Source organism: Strix aluco, chromosome 3 (genome assembly GCF_031877795.1).
Source record: "Strix aluco isolate bStrAlu1 chromosome 3, bStrAlu1.hap1, whole genome shotgun sequence".
NCBI lineage: Eukaryota > Metazoa > Chordata > Aves > Strigiformes > Strigidae > Strix > Strix aluco.
Genome location: NC_133933.1, coordinates 54,878,095 through 54,899,149, shown reverse-complemented (window position 1 = coordinate 54,899,149; position 21,055 = coordinate 54,878,095).

The window sequence follows — 21,055 nt, the reverse complement described above, 5'->3', positions numbered from 1 at the left end:
TTCCTGGCCTGGAACGGAGTCTGAGAGTGTAATCAGCAGGGGAGGATCATACAGCCTGTTTTTAGATGGACTCCTCTTCCTTGTGGCCTTTTCAAATTTGCTGGAAGAAAAAGGAGGCAAGTGACTGAACAGAGAGGAGGGCGACTGAGGTTAACTGCTTTTTCCTGTTGGTCCCCTGGATCTTCTTGTCAGTGTGATAACAGCTGGATCTCCCAGGAAGGTAATGATCTTCCTGGATACTCCATCTTGCTGCAGGCTATTAGTGAAGCCAGGCAGCCCCTTTGCTGCCCATTTCTTTAGCAGGGAAATATGAATCTCTGACCAAAAAAAAAAAAGTTCCTCCTTATAATTAAGCAGCATTAGAATGAGGCCTGTGCCTTTGCTGATGAACTTCAGTGAAAGCAGATGGTCACAATGGTATTAAAAACTAAAGACTTCAGTCAAGCTTTTAATTGAAAACAATTGGACCCTGCTGGATGGTAATTACCTTGGCTGCTTGCAAATAATATCACAGCACTGCTACCTATGAAGGAAGAATGGAAACTGAGTTAATAAGAACTGCTTGATCTGCATATAAGAAACAAGAAGCATCCAAAACTATTTTCTCTGGTAGCTTCTCCCCTGCAAGATACTTTCAAGTGGTTAGCAGTGTGAAAAGGAACACAGAGTGGCAGAAATTGAAATGTGTGAAGCATTTGCTGGGTTCATAAAATAACTTGAAGAACCTGTCTTCCCCCATCTCAGTCTTCTTTTTTTTTAACAGTTGAAATCCCAGACAGGTCTGAGAAAAACAGCAAAACAAAATAAAGTGGAAAAGCTCTAGGTTATCCAGCATTCCTCCTCTTTGAAATGGCAATGATAATGGCAAGCTGCCTTTATCTCATCTTATCCACTTTCTCCTTCCCTTACCTGATCAACTCGAAGGCTGGGGCCCTCTAAGCACCCAGAGTGTTTATTCCCCCTGTTCTTAATTGGATTTTAATGATTGTTAACTTAATATGCCTCAATCTCTAACAAAGCAAATGTAGTATGTGGCATATTTTGCAGTGCTTCTAAAAGTGACAATTTTCTCACTCCTCTCCCTTTTCTGTCCTGGGATCAGGTGAGGTTTTGTGGGCCAGCCCATCTAAAGGGTTCCTAAATCCTGGCGTGCTATGTATTTGTTGACACAACATGACATTAATACCACTTTACAGTGTCTTTCCTGCCAGGGAAAATGACCTGTTTTGCTGTGGATGTGTGGGTGGAAAAAACCAGTCCTAATGTTGTCTCTTTCAAACACAGGTCCTGGCTGTGTATAGAATGAACCAAATCTTGTCACCTTCCATGTAAACACTGTTTTTCATGTGGCTGTACTCTTGGGCATCACTTTTTGTCCCCTTACGAGCAGGCAAGACACTGCTGCTCCAGAAAACCTCAGAGAGTAGCAGCTGATGCAATTTTGAAAAATTAATGAGTAGCTGTGAACTGTTAGTAAAAGTGATGCAATGATTTTCCATAACATATCATTTTAGAAGCAATGACTTTACCCGCTCTTTCTTTTCCTATCCAAATATTTGTCTTTTCAAGGCACCAGCCAAGAGTTTGTCTTGTCTTGTCTGGCAGCATGATGAAATGGACTTTTCCAGTATGCTTCATCTGGATTTGATAATTTTATGCCTAGAGTTCAATTTTCATCTACTTAACTCACCGTGATTAACACAGAGAGTGATTCCTGGACTTGTGGAAATCAGTAGAAATTTTCACACTGTCTTCAGTAGGATTTTGCTTATTTTTATGTAATCAAAATATGCTTAAAGCTTTATTGATGTAATGTCTCTGAAACCAGTGGCTGAGCGCAGTCACAAGACATAAGCGTATCTCATAGAATCATTAAAACTGATGGTTTTAGTTGTTGCACTTCTGTCTAAGTTGAAGTATTCTCACTTGTGTTTAGGACTTCCTGACAAACCCTTGGCTTTTCCTTGGCTGCTGGGCTCTTGGAGGACAGGTCTGCAGTAGATGGGGCAGGGGTCCTGCTCAGTCTCGTGGTCCTTATGTTCAAGCTGATGGCAGGGTCTGAGCAGAATTTTGCTCACAGCCTTTCTAGTCCCTCCTTATCAAAGAGCTTTGGACAAATTTGCTGTGGTGATTTTATCAATTTTATAACAGCTACGTACTTTTAACTCTACAGAGTATGAACACTTATTGTAATTACTGCTTGCAGCTTCGAGGGAGCTGGTATAGAGCAAACTATTTTAAAGGTATAAGTAAGGCATAAGCTCTATTGATCTAAAGTATTCTGAGCGATAAACAGCTGCTGGGTTTGATTAAAGCTGAAGGGAAGCCAAAGCATTTAATCAATCTCTAAAGCTGCTGTGAGTATATTACAAAGCAATTGTGATTATTGCTATTATATGACAAGCTATAGCATAATAAAGAAAGGGGGATCGTTTTTCTTGGAAGCATTTAGAGGTGTTGTGGTGCTTCTTCTCAGCCTGCCTGATGCTGTCACCTCTGAAGCTCAGCTAAGTGACAGTGTGCCAGCTCAAGCAGACTAATACTGATGGGAAAATGCAAGAGCCGGGCCTTTCAGCTCCCCAGAGTCTTCTCTTCCCTGTGCCTAACTGTGGCTGACAGCAAGCGCTTGGGGAAGGAGTAGAAGAAACAGAGCAAATGTACAATAATGATGGCCACATCAGAACCCTCTCTGATCCCTGCATCCTGCACATCTCAGGATGTTCTGAGCTTTGGGATATGTTTGTGCCTGTCTAACAGCCCTGAAGGGACGTTTCTTCCATTATTTTGTTTAATTGCTTCTTGAACCTTTGGACAGTCTTGGGCTTCACAACATCCTGTGGTGGTGCCTCACACAGTGCTGTCACGTGGCTTTGTAAAATAGTACTTTTTTGTTCTTGTTTTTCAGCTTTCTACCTGACAATTTCTTTTAGTACCTTCTTACTCTTGTGTTAGGAAAAACAATGGATAATTGTTAGCTGTTCACTTTTTCTATTTCATAAACATAGAGATGACTGCCTCATCCTGCTCTGTTGTCTCCTTCTTTTCCAAGACTTATTTAGTGTCCCCTTTTCTGGAGCTGACCCTTTCCTCTGACCATCCTTGTCATCTCTGCATCTGCCCCTTTCCTCATTTTGCTGCATGCTTTTTGAAAGGGCATAACCAGAATTTTATACATTACTTTAAGATGTGGGCTTTTCTGAGTTTATTATTCTTCCTTTTTCAGGTGTTCAATGATCTGTACTTATTACATAGCTTATAAGCAATGTGTGTCATGCAGTTTTGAAGACATGGATATAAGAAGGATTTCTGAAAACTAAGAAGCTGCATGAAATAATCTGCATGAATTTAATAGGCAAATTAATAGATAAATTTATTAAACCTTGCTCTTACTGTATTTGCAACAAAGAAATTATAGTCCTTAAGCCTGGAGAGGATAGCATTTGCAAAGGCTAACTTTTGCCGAGGGTATCTTGTGTTAGTCCTCTCAGTGGTTTCTTCAGTCTTTCTCCACTGAATATAGAGAAATACGAACTTCTGTGGGCCACAGTTGAATTGTCTCTCAAAACCAGAAAGTAAAAAATAAAACTTAAATGACTTATCTGATTTTTATTATTCACCTGGAAACACCAAAAGTAAATGGAGCTTACACAGTGATAAATTAGTTAAGGTATTAGGCATAGATAAAGTAGAACGGCATTAAGAAGTTATAGGTTGTGCTTTTCAACTATATTAATTTAAAATTGACATTGTTCTTCTGTGTTTTATTTCCTTTTGGGGGAAGGTGACTTGCACTGAATCTCTCTGGTCAACTGCAGTTTGCTAGTCAGCCCAAATTGCCAGATGCTGGTGGAGATGAACTTCTTTGACTTAACTCTTTGAGCTAATTTTGGAAAAGTAATCTTCTGTTTCTCAGTCTGTCTTGCTTTCACTCCTGCCTTCAGTGTGGTCCATGCTGTGTGGAGGGATCTCCAAAGATACACTCTTGCAAGCTTTGCTGTTGCTGAATGAATCCCATACATGCAAGTTAACCTTTGGGTTAGCAGGCAAATGCAAGATGTCCCTGATTTTGTTTCTCTATCATGATATCTCTTTTGAAACTCTAAAACATTTGAAGCTTCTCATGACCTTCATGTGAAACCCTATGTATGGCCCTAGTGTGCTGGAGGCTAAGCCTGGTGCAGCCATCTTCATTGCATAAGATTCTTGTTGCAACAACCATTAAATCTTCTTTATAGTGGTTTCACATGAGAGTCACAAGTCTTCTGGGAAACTTATCCTGAGTTTCACTTTATAATAGTATGAGAGTCTTGTGAGCCTTGTGAATGCAGGTTTTTAAGTGAGAGTTTATACCCATAAATAAAATTTCAATTGGGAAATCTTGAGGTCCTCCATGGATGGCTACAGCTGGCACACTTGCCCTATGAGGGGAGGCTGCGCAACCTGGGCCTGTTCAGCCTGAAGAAGAGATAGCTGCGGGGAAACCTCACAGCAGTTCAAGTCCTGATTTAGCTTGAATATCAGTAGTTTCAGTGTGCTGAATGGGTTGGACAGTTGAAACTACAGACCTAGCTGAAAGATGTTTCCCATTGGAAAGTGGACCATAGCAGTATACCGACAAGAGCCTTGCTTTCCTTAGGATGCAATTTAAGGAGCATTTCCCTTGCATTCCTGTGTTGTTAACTCAGTGTGCCAGCAAAGGTCTGGTATGGCTACATGGCAAATGATCAGGGGAAACAGTTCAGGTTAAAACTAATCCTTGATTGTTTTTTTTTTTTGTTGTTTTTTTTTTTTTTTTTTTTTTAAATGCTTTAAAATTGATTCCTCCTATGGTTCCATGAAAATTAATCTTGGTGTAAACAAACAGCAGGGAGTGATTCAGCTGGTGCTGGGTTTCAGAGGCACTTTTCAGACTGAGGCTTTACAGTCAGTTTTTAAGAGCCTCTCGGAAATAGTTCCCAACTCCATGGCTCCACAGATCACCAGTTGAAGATGGCCATTTGTGAAACCACATTCCAAGTTTGTGGCAAAGATAGACTGCAAAGAATGATGAAACCCAACTAAACACTGGTGCACAATATTTCACTTACTCTGTTTTGCCATTTTTTGGGTTGCAATCTAACCATTTGTTAATTGGCCTCATCGCACATTGCTTCTGGGCACTGAGATTCATTGTAGGCCTACGAGATGATCAGTGTCTCCTGAGCCGTTCAGGATAGGACCTTGCAGCTCTTTTCAGGTCCTGCCTCTGTTTTATGTCTTTATACTAAGACTGGTTAGCCCGGCTGCCATCCTCTATCTGATTGCCTCAATCTCATTGCTATTTTATAACCAGAGATTGTATCTAAGCAGAACGATGTGAATGCATCATCCACTTTCAAGAAAATCTGTTTGTGTCAAGGAGAACAGGATTTTGAGGAGTTGTGACTGTCAGCTGACCTCACCTGGAAACAAAGCATGATGCTTTGTGTGAAGTAGGCCTGATCCTGCACCCCAGTTCTCAACCAGGGCATTGCTTTTGCTGGGATCAAAGTGAATCCTGGCCAAATTCAGACCCACTTCTGTTTATGTTCCTTTCTAAAGCTAATCTCTCTTTTCTCCACTATGCATATTTCCACCTTTGTGCTAATGAAAGCACTGGATTGTTCCAGGGGATCGCATGGAAAATATCTGTGAGCTTTGGCCATCTCTCTGAAACACTACAGTCGATTTGGTGTTTGCTTTGGCATGTTGCTGTGAAAGATTGTAGAGTGCGTGTGTTTATATGCGTACAGGGAGAGAGGGCTCCTTCTCATTGTGCCTTTGTGAGGCTGCCAGACTGTCTGGCCCCATTTATTCTACAGTAAGTGAAAAGGGCCTCACGAGCGCTTGCTGTGCGCTTGGACCGGGGCTCCACTAGGCACTACACTTGGAAGCAGTTCTGTCAGCTTGAAAAATCATCTTTCTGCCTGAATATTGTTTATTCCCAATTGTTACAAGTAAGATTACTTGTCAGTGGAGAAATTTTTCCTTCTTCCCTTTGTTTCCTCTGCGTACTGGGCAACTTTTCATACAGTGCATTTTGGTGGTCTTCCCATACCAGGCAGCCAGTTCCCTTTTGGGTACCTGAGAGAGGATCTTCCATGCAGAAGAATGAGAAGTAATGTGTGAAAATCAGCGGTAAAATGCAGCCCTGGTGGAAAGACCTGGAAGTTGCTCTTGGCAAAGGACTTATTTTCCTCCTGTAGCCCAATGCCTTCTGAAGAAAGATGAGACAGAGGTTTTCAGGTGGAAGGCATTTCTGTCCAAACTAGGATTTCTCTGCTCTGTGTAGAGAGAGATTGTCTAGCTGAAAGCTCCCACAGCACCCTTTAAGAAGATGAAGGATGACTCCAGCAGCCCATCGGTGAATTTTCCTGCCTATGAGAAAGCTCATTCTAACATTTAATGATATCTGTGAGCTCCTGCTGAAAAGTCACGGGCTGCAGGACCTGCACTTGACTAGTAATTATAAAATACTTTGATATTGAACTTGGAGTCTGAACAGCAGTTTATGGAACTCAGGACTCCTTTCCTTTTTCTAGTGGCAACAAGCATTCATCTCAGAGTCCCTCTTCTGGAAGGAATAGCTGGAAAACAAACATGCATTGATGGGAATTGCCAAGTACCTGGACCCAACCTGTAGCCCATCTGGCCTTGAGTCCTGTTTGTAGTCGCACTGAGTGTTTGGAGGAAGATGCAAATATTGCCAGAATGGATGACTACAAATGGCGTGCAAACAAACTTGTCCACTGCTTCCTTGAGAGCTCTGTCTCAGCTTTTGTTTCAAGCGGTGGCTCTATTAATTTCAGCAGGGGAGGTACAGTAACTGATGCTTAACAATTGATTTATTTTTTTTTTTGTTTCACCTGTCAAGCTTTGCTGGACAATTTTGCTTTACAAAATCTGTAAGTAGGGAACATTGGTGTTTTCTTTTGTACTGGAGACATGAAGGAATTAAAGGATTCAAGACTGTAAAGCCTTCATGAATAATTTAAGCTCTGTTTCCAACAAATATTCGCTCTGCTACATACGCACAGATACTGGGCTCAGACATTTGTGGTATCAGCAACAGTGCCAAACCCCCTTGAGCCAAAAGGAAATAGGCTTTTATTTAGTGTCAGCCATCAATCTGTTTCCAACCTTCAGGACATACTCTTGTCAATTAGGGGCTTCTGCCTGAGAAACCTGGCCTGTTAGCTCGCAACAAAAATAGATAGGCCCAGGCACATTACCTTTACAACGTCCCCTACGATATGTTGTGCAGCCCGGCCAAACTTGCTCCTCTTACTGCTCTGCTTCATGTTGCTTTTGTGAATAAATATTGCTGTACATACTTAGGCCAATGTACACGGTCACTCAGCTTCTCCTGCTAAAGTGATTGAATTACCTGAGACAGAAATGGCAAGAGTCTTCTCAAGCAAACCAGTCAGTGAGTTTCTCTGGGTCTTGGTCTGATGGTTTTCAGGGATCTTCTTGGTGTTATAAAGATTGATGAAAGCCTGGAAATTTATAGTTGAGAGCTAGCTTGCATCAGGTTCTCTTAGTTCTGACACTGATGCAGTGTGAGACCTTTAGGCAAGGATTTTCCCTATTGTAGCCTTTTACGGTTTCTTGGATTTGGGATTTTTTTATTTGGTTGGTTTGGGTTTTTTTAATGTTTGGGAATGCTGAAAGCAAACACACTGCTTTTGCATCAGGGTAAGCAGGCTTGCCTCATCAAGAAAGTGCCTTACAAAAGCTCTGCTAGTACAAATGGATCCTCTGACTCAAGTGCTGTTTCATACTCTGTGATTCAAAGTGTTGACTAGCAAGTTGAGGAATGACCAGCAAGCCTCTGTTTTTCTCTAGTGCCAGGATTAAATGTTTGTTTCTGCTTCTTGAACCACCGTGTCTGAGGGTTCAAAATGGTGCTGTGCCTGTATGTGTCCCCTCTGCCAGGGCACAGGCACACACGCTTCTGTAAAACTTGACAGAGGTAAGCTGCTGCTGAGAGCTGCTACATGGCGTCAAGCGCAGCCCTATGCATTCGTGAAGATAAGCGAATTGGGAGAAAAAGCGCTTTTGCTGTGCTGCTGTTATTTCAATGTGAAAGTGAGACCCTGAAATGCTCTGTTCTACTTCAGTAGCTCCAAGAGGAGCCTTTCTCCAGAGGTCTCCGGTACCCAGATTAATTGAAATAACTCCAAAAGGCTCTTTTAAATCTAATTCTCTCCCCCATGTTTGCAGTCTCTTCTTTTTTTTTCCCTCCTGTCTACACCCTCTCTTGAACAAAAAGCTTTAAAATGCTTTTCTGGAAAGGACTTGAATGTAATTCAGATGAAGTTAATGTGAAGTCAAGGTTGATTGCTCATCTCCCTGAAACCACCGGTGGTGGCTGAGTGCCGGCGAGTGTGAGACGGGAGTTCAAACACAACTGGGAAACTCGTGAGCAAACTGAACAAAGAGCGGGCTGGAGGCTGAGGATTGCTGCTCCCCCTCCTCCCTGTGTGACTTTCTCAGCTCATGCTGAACCCTTTGATCCTTGTCCAGCATAGGGTTACGTGGCAGCTTGGGCTAGGGCCAGGGATGTATACATGGGTGGAGGCTGCTGTAATCTGCGTACATTCTTGATCCATCCTGTACCCTTATTTCCACAAACACTGCTGCACATCACGGTGGGGTGCATCGCTGCCAGTGCTCCTTCAGCTGAAATGCGGGACTGTCCCTGGCACAACTTCCTTTTCCAGAAATCCCTCTAATAACAACATTTCGAACAAGTGTGCCTGTATTTTGTAACCATTACTCTATTTTTGCCGGGTGCACTTCTATTTGACACTGAAATCTAATACTGTGAGTACAATAGTGCTATTCAGCACCCAGAGTTCATGTCTTTCAGAGGTGGCTGCTCTGGAAGAGCTGCATGGCCAAGCATGGTTAGCTTGGGAAGGTGCTGCTCATGGCCAGATTACTGCCAGGACCTCACCTCAGGAAGTATGTCCTCCAAACCACCTGTTTTAGGGCAGTATTTTAGCTCCATATCCCTCTAATAGGGATTTTAGTGCTGGGCTTAGTGGCTGTTGATAACTCATGAGTCCAAGACGAGTTCTTACAGATGTACTACCACTATCATTCATACTTAAATGTTGACATGGTAACATGCAAAATGAGCTGAACCTCTTGAAGACAAAGGCTAATTGGCTGTAAGGTAAAGTGGATGGGAATCAGTGGCAGAGGCGCAAACTGTGGTCCCTTGTGCTTTTCAGTTGTATTTATTTGTGGACATTTGTCCAGCAGCAGGTGGGAAGAGGGACCTGGTTCCTACTGTCTGCCTCTGCCGTTGCGCCATCTGATAAGGTGTCTCCTGCACAGCGGCACAAACAGACTTTTTGTGATTGAAGACTGTCAGCAGCAGGCTGCATGTCAGCTCTTATGAAAACCTCTGTTTTCTATTAGATCCTACTGCAAACCTGGTACAGGTTCCATTTTTCTCTATTATTTCCATGAGATGGTCAGAAGATCCTAGAGGAATTATACCATTCCCTATCAAAATCTCTCTGGCTAACTCCTACAGTACAGTCTTGCATCGCCCTCTTATTAAATGACACCAGGTTTTCCCAGATGGTAGATCCAGTCCCCCTAGCAGGTTGCACAAAGGATGTTGCAACCCTGCAATTATTATTCTAGTGCAAATGCTGAAACTGGTTGAAGAGGATTTAGAAACCTACTTCTTCTCTCTTCGGTTGCCCCCCTCCCCCCAGTACTTCAAAAATAAGTTTTGCCCAGACAGATGAAAAACAGTGTCACAGCATCTCCTCATTCCTGCAGGTTTCTGCACAACAAGGGTAAAATAATACACGGGCAAGTGCCTGGAGCAGAAGACTGAAACTGCCACAAGCCTCCTGGTGCTGCAGCTCAGAGTCCAGCTGGTGCCACTGAGAAGGGCCAAGACATGCTGGGGGCAATTGCCCGCAACTTGGGCACAGGTAGCGGCGTGTGCCGTGTGGTGCTGGCAATGCAGAAAAGCAGGTGTGACTGGGTGGTGGGGCTGCCGACTGGCACCCCACAGGACCCCTGTCCTCCCTCCCCGCTGTCTGTGGCAGGGCAGCAGCCAGCTGGGCTCAGCCCCAGCCCTGGGGCAGTGCTCAGCACCAGCTGCTCTGCCAGAGCATCCCTGTCGTGTTATTCTGGTGTGGCTCGGCAGTTACAGCAATAAAAATCCTCTGTTGTAGATGCAGATAATCTATTTGATGCCCAACCAGGGAATGATCAATCTCTTTGTACATGGTAGAAGACAAAGCTGTAGGAGCCTAGGACACCTTTATATCTATTTACTTATTACTGTATCCACACTGGGGACTGTGTTGCCTCTGAGGCAGCATTAGGAGACAGGACAATTGCCCAGAGCTGCTCCTTGTAGAGTGCTCTGGAGCTTGATGTCACCCCTGGCACAGCCCCCAGATTGCTCAGCAATGTCCATCAGTCCCAGAGATATGGGTGAGGATGCGGCCCTTATCCTGAGCCTGAACTGCAAGTCTGCCCTGAGGTGAGATGCTGCAGCGGGTACAGCTTGAGGGAAAAATTGATCTGGTTTAGGAGAGCTACCTGTCTTTAAGATGATTTTAAATGTTCACATTTTTATGCAGCATTTTGGAGTGTTTCAGCTACTCCCATTTGGAATTCAATTCCTCTCCCTGTTAATCAATAGCAGGCCTTAACAAAACAATATCTCACAGGAGACACAAGCACACAGTGCTGAACAAAGCAAAACAGCCACTGGCTTACAGCAACAATTGCTGCTACACAATGGGTTTTCAAAGCTCAGTATATATTTTGTCCCTAGTGGGAAAACCATAACAAGACTGAATTAGTGGCTAGGCTTGCCAAAGGGAGAAATTAAAGTGCGACGGCTTGTCTGACACCTTGAAGTACCTTTATTTATTTTGGGGAGAGGACAGTGTGAGGAAATGAGATGCCTCTTAGGGAAAACTATTTTCTGTTGCTTTCCAAAGCACACAGCAATTCTGCATGCCTGAGGGCTTGGTCCAGGTCGGGGACCAGCAGTACTTTCTGGTGAGAGTGCTCCAGAGAGGCGCTGCTGAGTATGGGGACACTGTCCATGAAGCTGGGGTGGCACTGGGGCATTCGAGTGGAGGATGGGCTGGGAGTCCCTTGTCCTTCCCCGGGGAAGCCTGGGGCTGGTTTGCAGGTGACTGACTGGTGAGGGAGAAAAGGGAGAGACTATGTGAGAGCAGAGCACATTTCCTTCCCTGCACGTGGTCATCTCCAAGCTTGAGAACTTAACTGCTCATCTGTAGATCTTGACAGCTCCTTGCTCTGGCACTAATGGGCTTCAGGAGTTCCCAGTGAGCTGCAATCACCTTGGTTCAGGGCTCAGCTTGCACCTTTACAAATGCCTTCACCCCTTGCTGTTAACCTGTGGTCTCCTTTATTCGGCCACAAAGCTTGTAAATTCATGTAACCAAATAGCTGCGCTGTTAACTGCCTGCACGAAAGTGAACAACACATCCATCTTCCAGTGCCCAGCCAGCAGCCTAACGACACTCCTCGCCGTGCTCGCGGGTACCTTTTCAGACATAACTAACTCTGGCACTGCAAAAACAATTGTTTCGGTGCTTGCACAAGACACGTGGCTCATCTGGGTGGAGGAAGGAGGTTTCCCAGGCAGAAGGTTTCTCACTGACGGCCCCTGTGCATCAGTGCCTTGTACCATCATCACCCCATGCAGTGGTCTGACGGCTAGTGAGAGAGAGCTTTACCCTGCCAGTGAGCTGTGCCTCATGCCCCAGAGCAGGGGCACGCTTGCAGTGGTTTTATTTGGGGTTGTGACCGATGTTTATGAAGTCACTTGAAAAAGCTGTGCCTCAGTTTCCCTGTCCGTAAACTGAGTGTAATTTCCTGAAGTAAAGCACCACTGGGAGAACAGCTGCTAATGAAACACTAAAAGGTGCTGAGGTTTTCTGGCCTCTCTAATTCTTGCCAAAGTCTGTGGCTTGAATCCTGTAGTTTTAAAATTAATCTCAGCAAGAAGGTTGTCTGAATGCAGACCCAGTTTCCTATGAAACGAGGCTTGTGTGATTGCTCTGTGTGTGTGTGTGTGGATAGATGTGTGAGACCCCTTCCAAGTTGTCCCCATGAACTAATTTCAGCCCCGTGAGACAGAGAGGTACAGCACTCACAGACAGTAAATCCTACAAGCTCTGAGGAAATGGTCAGTGCAAGCTCCTTCTCGTGCTTCCACCATGGAGGAGACTGGGCTGCAAGTTCACCCTTTGTCAGAGAACCCACACAGGAGCTCAGCTGGGGACACCGCTCATGAGAAACAAGGTTTGGCTGCTTCTGCTGTTGCTTGTGTTACTACTTGTTATTGAAGGAGAAAAAGTGCAGCTTTCTGTCTGCAAATAACTTAGATCTGCCATTGGCAGAGAACTGATATGTTCCCTTTCTCGCCCCAAAGCAATCACAAGCAATCAAAGTCGGAAGCACGTGAGCTGGCAGTGGTTGAACGGACATTGCTTTTCTTTATTTGCTGGCTGCTTACCTGGTGCAACAGGCAGTCCGAGAGAATTTCTTAATTAACCAGGCTCTGTCCTGGGTGGCACACGCACACTGCCAGTGGGCATTATAAAAGCGTAGTTATTGCACTTTGGCTTGGGAAAGGCCCCAGCATAGCTGTATTGTTAAGGAAACAGTCTTGAAGGAAGGCAGAAAAGGAGTCCAGGACCTGGTCTCCAGTCCAAAGGCTGTTTGTTGTCTTTATGTTAAACATTTCTGTATCTAACCTCAGTGGAGAGTGGGTGGAGGGTTAATTTGAGCTGCCTTTGAAAACAATTTTGAGCAATGCACAGCAAGATCTCAGGGAAACAGTGTTTATAATCTATATCCTGCCTCAAATTGCATAGGCACCACGCTCCTGCCCCACTGCCAAAATTAGCTGCAGTCATCAGGAAGCAGCTGGTGTCCCAAGCATGAGCCCTTGTGTTCAGCCATCACTCAGTAGCTTTTATACAGCTTTTGAGAGAGTTTTGCCTGGTTATTGAGCATCACCTACTTCTCGCCTTTGCAGCGGCAGCAGGAAACTTCTCATACCTGGAGCCTGATCCGGTGTCCTTAATCATGCACAGTTCCCACTGATTTTAGCAGGAGGCTTGTTTCATGGTGCATAGTAGAAATGTGTCCCTCAAGAAGCAGACTGTCTTCTGTCCTCCCTGAAAGAGGGTGGGGAATCCAGTGTTCTGCTGGCTGTCTGCCTGTATGGTACACAGTCCTTAGAATTAAATAGCAATATTAGGGATTTTGCCAAGCTAGGTAATACTGAGTTGAGAGTGTTTGTCAATTAGCCTTTCCACCCGTTAAATCCAGGTTACTTTCAGCTTTTAATTCACTCTACATAAATTAGTGCACCTCTTTCCTTAGTCCTTTGGAAAATGAGTAGCCACTTCTCCCTCCAGTCTGGACTTGGGAATATTTGAAAAGTGGCAGTGCATTAATTTCTGCCCCAGAGGAACTTCGCAGAATAAAAAGCTCTTTAAATTGTTCAGTTGCCACAATACATTTGAAAGAGTTGGTGTCAGGGCTTTTTGTAATTATTTAAAATATTAGATAAAGAAAACTAACAGAAATAGGGCCAAATATATAAGGGGGGCAGGGGGGAGGGCTTTCCTCTGTGTTTGCAGGTTTTATTCTGACAGACCAGTTGACCAGTTTTGCATTCCCCAGGGTAGAGACTTTTATCCTGTCTTTGTGACTGTTTTACTCCCTTTTTCTCTTGGAGTGGGGGGAAGAATAATTCGTGCTTTCCTTCTGTTTCTTCATCGCTGATGGCTTCTTCACCAGGAAAGAGGAGACAAACAATTCCAGGACCCTGCTCATTCTTTACTGTTTTCCCCTTTCTTTCTCATCACCAAAAGACGGAAGAGGGAAATGACGTCAGGCACTCAATATCCACTCATCTTTTCAATCCAGCTCTGTAACTGCTTTTGTTATCCAGTGGCATGATAGTCTTTGGCTCATTATTTACTGGCTATTTAATTCAAATGTATCCCCATCAGAGAACCAAAAGATCCAGTCTTAGAGCTCTTTCACATGATTTGTCTAACCATCTCTAAATTATTTATCATGGCTCTGAACTGTCTGGAGATTTTTTTTTTTCTTTTAAGCACTATGATTTGATCCAAAACATCTGTAAAAAATCACTAGTGACCTCCCATCTGGGCAACAGCTCAGCTCTGTCCTGAGGCTGGGTAGTATCAAGTGTGTGAGCTCCATTTCAAAAGCCTAAAATTCCTGACATGACGAAATTCTTTTCTTACATGTTTGTTGACAGAAGGTGGGAAGGGAAGGGAAGGGAAGGGAAGGGAAGGGAAGGGAAGGGAAGGGAAGGGAAGGGAAGGGAAGGGAAGGGAAGGGAAGGGAAGGGAAGGGAAGGGAAGGGAAGGGAAGGGAAGGGAAGGGAAGGGAAGGGAAGGGAAGGGAAGGGAAGGGAAGGGAAGGGAAGGGAAGGGAAGGGAAGGGAAGGGAAGGGAAGGGAAGGGAAGGGAAGGGAAGGGAAGGGAAGATCAAGCTGCTGCACCACTGGGCCAGAAGTGAGTGGAACATCTTGTTACAGAAAAGGCTATGAAAATGTTCCTCTCAGCATTAGAAAATTAGCTATTTAAAGCAGGATCGATTGCCAGGCCTCTTTGCTGCTGTTGTCATTTGGATGTGGCATGTGTAAATAATATTTCCTCATGAAAGAAAACTTCCAGCAATGACAGCACTCCTCTGGCCATGCCCTGTCCCAAAGGGGAGGAACAAGCTCGTCCCTGGAAATGGTGTCTCTTTCTGAAGAGAAAACCCAGGATCTGTGTCTTGTTTTTCCTCCACTTTAGATAAGTGAATTTTGACTCCCAAATGCCATCAGAGTGGCACTAGTGGGGCACAATTTCTAAGATGCATTTGGGCACTGGAGTAACATAGGACAGTGCTCATGTAAAAGTAAAAATACATGGAGAAAATGAACAGAACTATGTGACTTACAGCAAAGCCCACTTTCCCTTAAGATCTGTATAATCAAAGTGGCAATACGTGCTTTAAGGCAGTTCTTGAAAAAAGATTGCTTTACTTTTACCAATGTCAGTGAGCAAAAATCCTTTAATTCTTGGCTAATCACAATTCCTGACTCCTCAGGGGGTGGGGTCACATCTTTCATAAAACTGGAGTTATCAAACACACAGAGATGCAGACTCGCCCCTCTATGTTTTGTTAACTATGTTTTGCTTATGTTTTTTCCTTTTCTCCCTCTTAATTTTTGATTTCCAAGGAAATTAACCCACGCCTGGCTTAAATACCCTCAAACTTTCCTCAAGTTGAGATGTACATCTGGATCCCAGCTCTACAGCTTAAGCCTGTTGTTGTTTGTTATTGTTTGCATTGCATCAGGCCCCGTTTAGGGATTGTACAAAGTGTTCTTTTAACAAAAATAAATACTGAAGTGTCCATACAGCATTTGAGAGAAGCGCACTCCTCCTGTAAGGTGCTGTCACCTGATCATTACAGAACCAGAGAAGAGAAACTTTGGGGGCACACAGGGCACTGGGGCATTGGAAAAAAAATGTTTTTAGAATATTAGGGGCTCGGAGTCATCCTTATTTCCATGTAAGCCCCTGTACCAAGTGAAGGGAGAGCACCAGGCCTTTGAGGAGCATTCAGATGTCCTATGTAAGGAAACTTAAAGATCTCACTTGGCACAGGGATTGGATGAGATCTAGGCCAGTTGAGCCTCGCTTTTAGAGGTAGGGATCTTTTCTCTTGCTGACTAATGAGTTCTAGCAGAAAAAGAGTTGTTGAGCAACCCCACTGCTGAGCTCTGAAGACTGTGGAGATGTGGCAGAGCTGCCAGAGATACCGGAGGTACAGATCATCTTCTTGTCTTTCCTGTTTTAATCCCCCTGCCCCCAAACTCCTTGTTTTATTTTTATTGGGATTTTCTTCAGATGAACCCTATTAAATGCATCACTAGCGTTGAAATTTGCCGATGCCAATAAACCCATCTGTTTTATTAACTAACAGAGGTCTCTGGAGTGTTTCTCACCGGCTGAGACATGAGCAGCCCTTTCTGCCGTCTCCAGTGCTGTGTGTCAGCTCCCCGAACAATGGGAAGGGACCCAGGAGGTCGCTGGCAGGAAGCACCACTTCCCCTGGATAATTAACCGGCTGGGAGACTGAGGAATGAAGATAGCACATGAGACACACACAGTACAAACTGCTGAAACAATAAACAAACAAACCAATGACCAGCACTTCCTTTTCTTATATTGTTAAGGCTGCTTCCTTAACTCAGGTTGCCCCAAACCCACCCCTCAAAAAGCAGCCTTTTAGGCTCCCTAATTCTTAACCTCTTCACTGCCAGTTCTTGCTGAAGGTGTAAGCCAACGTTTGCCAAGGTGATGACCAGCACAGGGCCTACCGCTCCTCTTTGGGGCTTGCTGAAGAAGCTGGAGATCCCTGTTTCTGGAAGTGATAAAAGCACTTTTACCAAAAAGTGAATGAAGGGACACTTAGTTTGTCCATAAGTCTGCATGACTGTAACACCCCAGTACCAGGACTGCACCCCATGTAGGTACCAGCATCTGGATGGGCATGTGACTCAGTCTAGATATTAAAATGTTGATTTCCAAATTAACCAGCCTCAGAGCCAAGACCTGGAGGAAACCTGAATCAGGGCTTCGTGGCTCAAACCCAGCTGCCGTATCACCCCTCACAGCCGTCCTCCAACATTCCATTATTTCACTGTCTCTGTTAAAGGCGGTGTGCTGCGCCACCGGTGCTCCCTATCCTCTGCGCCAGTGAGCATCTGACCGCACACTTCCACCGAGATCCTCTCTTCTGACTCTAGGGTAGACTTCTGCCCACGGTGTCCTCCCTCATCCAAACTACTCTCTGGACGGGTTGCTGTTTCTGACCTGTTAACACCAGAATTACAAAAACAGAAATCGGGCAGTGGCAACCCCCCCACCCCAGGTAATTTTTGCAGATGTCCCATTGAAGAGCAGCCAGAGATTTTCTTTGCTTTTGTGAACAGAGCATCATGTGCATATTTTATCCCTCAGAGGCCAGTGCTAGTGGCACCCGGGAGCTGAGGTGACCACGTAGTCCCACATCTGTCACTTGTTGATGCTGGTCAATGGATCTCGCTCCTCCGTGACCTCAGCAAAACATTGCCAGGGAGAATGTTCAGCCAGGGATGGCTGGGGAGAATTAGGCTGATCTCACTTAAGCCGGGAAATTGCTTTTCAAAAGAGGTGCTGATGTTTCTCCCCATCAGGCAGATTCAGAGCAAGGTGGGAGCAGGGGTGCCTGGGAAGGGGGCCCGTGGCCTGTCCCTGGACTGACCCCCCCAGCAGCACTGGCAAAAGTTGTCTTGGGGCAGGTCCTGCCTGCTGCTGAGTGTTCCCAGCTGACAGCTTATTTGTTATTACTTTAAATACCCACTGTTTGTGTTAAGCACAGCAAGCAGTCTAGTAAACTGAAATGGTGACATTTAAAAAATGAAGTCTCTCAAGTAGATGTTTAATCTTTCTAATAAGGAAGTTATCAGCTAAATACCAAGTTTAACAGTTATGTAATAAGTCCATATCAAAACACAGATAATGACTGCTAGGGTATGGTTTAGCAATTGGTATTTAATTAACCTATAAAGGCTTTCCTGCCTAATCTAAATTACACTTCTAGCCCACAGACTAAGGTGCAGTGATGGAAGTTTTGTCAGTAAAAGTGCTGTGGCACCTGAGGCTACGTGGTGACTGTGAGCATGGAGGTGGCTTTGTGCATGGGCGTGCTGCTCATGGACCCTTCAAGCTGGGTTGGGGCCTCCTGTCTGCCCTGCCCTTCCTGACAGAGGAGCTGTGGCTGCTGTCATCCTGCCTGCCACCTCCTAGAAAGTCCTCCTTAGTGGCTTTGTCCTCTCACCAGAGCATGGTTGCAAAATCTGCTGCCCCAAGCCATGTACAGGCTGCTGCTAGCTCCAGCATACCTGGTGCCTGTCCCCAGGTCTCAAAGTGGGGCCCAGCTTTGTCACCTCGTGTGGTGTCCGTCACTTTTTGTAAAGGAGGATGTCACATTTGAAAGAGTAGAAGAAGGTCTTAGCTCTGGATTGGGCTTTTGGGGAAGCCAGGACACAGAGCAAAATGAGAGTGGAGTGCTAGTATACAGTCAAGGATCATGTCTTGGCCAGGACATGGGGAACAGTCAAAGGAGAACAAAGTAAACTGAGACAAAGTCCATGGGGCTGTCTGAGCAATCATGTAGACAAAGTAAGGTGTACAGTGAAAGAAACAGCTCCGTCAACCATGATGGGCCACCCTGGCTCAGGTCCTCTGTCAGACGCAGGAACTGGGCACCTGGAGAAGTGATGGGTGGTATGGAAGGGATGAGGGACAGTGGATCCTGCAGCTCTACCATGACTGACATCTGTGTGTTCACGGCATGTTTTGTTGAGGGGTGGGAGTGGGCCCTTGAAGACCAGCTCTCCCTCTCCATCTTGGGGAGATCAGCCTCCCTCTAACTGAGAAATGCTTCTCCCTGGCAGGTTTCCATCCTTAGCGTCTGGTATATTTTGGCACGTTTCAGGCCTCGGTGAAGTGTTGTTGAAGCTTTTTCTTTTCTACTGCCAAAATCGCTCTGTGTCACAGTTGTGTCTCCACAGCATGGAGTCAAGTGGAGACATGATGGATTTGCACATCCAACCTTCAGCCTAAAGGAAGAAATGTGGAACAAACTTTTCCTGAGCACAAGTCCTTTGACTTCAAGGGGCTTCCAACACCCAAAGTCACTTGTATGGTGCCACCCCCCTGAAATCTGCAAAGTTCAACCAACTGCCGAAACCCAAGGTGGAAGAGTGGTGCTGTGAGAACAGTTTCGAAAGGAGCTGGGAAGGGGCAGGTGTGCCGGTATGTCAGGGATTTACTGTAAAAATCCAGTTCCTGTTTTCGTGTGATGTATCAACACTTCCACCTAAATTTCCTTGCTAATTGATTCATTACTGTATGTCATGCCAACAACAGGCTTCTGCTATATGCCTCTTCACAGTGATAAACAAAAAGATGGGTTTTACAGTTTAGATAAAATATCTTTACTTCTTGTGGAAAAGTTAGGATGTGTGCTCTTTAGGACTTTATGTATATAGCATGAATGAATCATGCAGGTGATGAAGACTTTTTTAGGCTGCAGCAGTCCTCCTTTGTCCTCTATGTAAATGGTCTGTGATTCTGTACAATGAAGTTGCTCTTTAAGGAACAGGACAAGCAGACATGGAAACCAGCCCCCTGTTCTCAAAAGGCCAAAACACAATCCCTGCCTGGCTGCGGCATTGAAAATAACATAACTGCACTTTCATCAGGAGTCCCTAGATTCTCACAGGCTGGGCCAGTGGGGAGCTTGGCTTGCATGCCAGCTCTGACTGTAAACCTTGTGGGATGGCTGAACAGGAGGGAAGAAGGCAAACTGGAAAATACAACCAGGACATGTATGTAGTGACTTGCCTCCTTTCCAGCTTTGGGCAATGAGACTGTCCTGAGTGCTCCACATTTGTCTTGGCTGAATGAAAACCATGTGAGTGCTCAGATCTTTCTTCCAAAGAGACCAGGTCTCAAGGTGGTCAGATTGGAGGGCTCTGGAACCTAATAGAAAATATTTGGGAGTACTATACAGTCCCAGCCACTTTAAATGTCAACTCATGTGTGGCATGCCAGAGTATTTTGAGACAGGCAGAACATCATAACATACTTCTTGATTTATCTACTCTGTATAAGGTCAATCTGTCCTTTTAATTACACATCTGCAAAAGGAGAAACTACTTCATAAGTGGAGAAACAATACTGTCCTGGACAGCAATAAGTCTGATGGAGATGTAGACAGACAAAAAAATCCTATTCTAACTGATGTGACTGTCCTTGTCCAGAAGAGATTCGCCTCCTTTTGTGCAACATCTAGCATAAAGAAGACATTGTTCATAAAATGGTCCCAAACTATATTTTACTAGCCATAATGGCACAGATGCATTTTGTGTTTTGTGAAGTCAGGCAAAAAAAGGACCTGGTTTTGCAGCCACTGATATGGAGGAACCTTCAGGACCAGTATTCAGGTCCTACATTGCATTATATGTAGGCCAGTAGTAAGAATTATCTCATCTCAAAATGCAAAGCAGCAGCTAAACAGCATGGGGAAGGATGTACCACACTTACGCTGGTGGTGGATGGAGGCAGTGGTCCCCCCAACTCTTCCCTGTATCTGCACCACAACAATGCCTGGGTTGCACAAGAGTTTTTTGAAGGTCTTGGACCTTTGGCCATCCTTTTCTTCCTCCATGGCAGGTCTTGCAGTGCTGAGTGGACAACAGGGGTTGTTGTTTGTAGGTGCTGAGTAGCTGTTCTGTGATTGCTCCAACTGCAAGGGACTGGCCTGGAGTAGCCTGGAGCTGCCTCCCCATCCTGTGCTCCAGTGATGGTGAGTGCAAAGACCAGCATGCTCACACGTGGCCTGGGGTGTAGGGGACCACGTAGCCAGTGTGGCATGTGGGGGTTGGTACTCCTGAGAAAAATGGTTGTTCTCTGGTGCTCCTGGCCTCTCTCTAGATAGTGAATGGGTGGTCTGCTGCAGACCTCTGAAGCAGCTGCGACACTGACCTAAGGACCACATGTATTCACAGGAATAAGAGGACACATGTAGAATTTGTTAGAGCTTGTATGCCTGCAGCCTGGGGTGCAGGAGAGTTGTTAGAGCTGTGTGTGCTGGAGGATGATTTCATCTGCTTTCTGCTATGTGTGTGACCACAGCATGGTGGTGGGCAGCAGAGAGAGGAGACAGAGGCAGGAGATGAGCACTGTGTCTTTCTAGTGTTATCCCCCATGAAGACACAGCTTGATTCAACTAATGGCAGTAATTAGGGATAATACTTTGGTAAGGGTTCCAGATTTCCTTTATAATTAACCCCAGGGAGCTTATATTTTTTCTGCCTATGTTAACCTGTCATATGTGTGGTAAGAATTTATTTTCTTTTTCT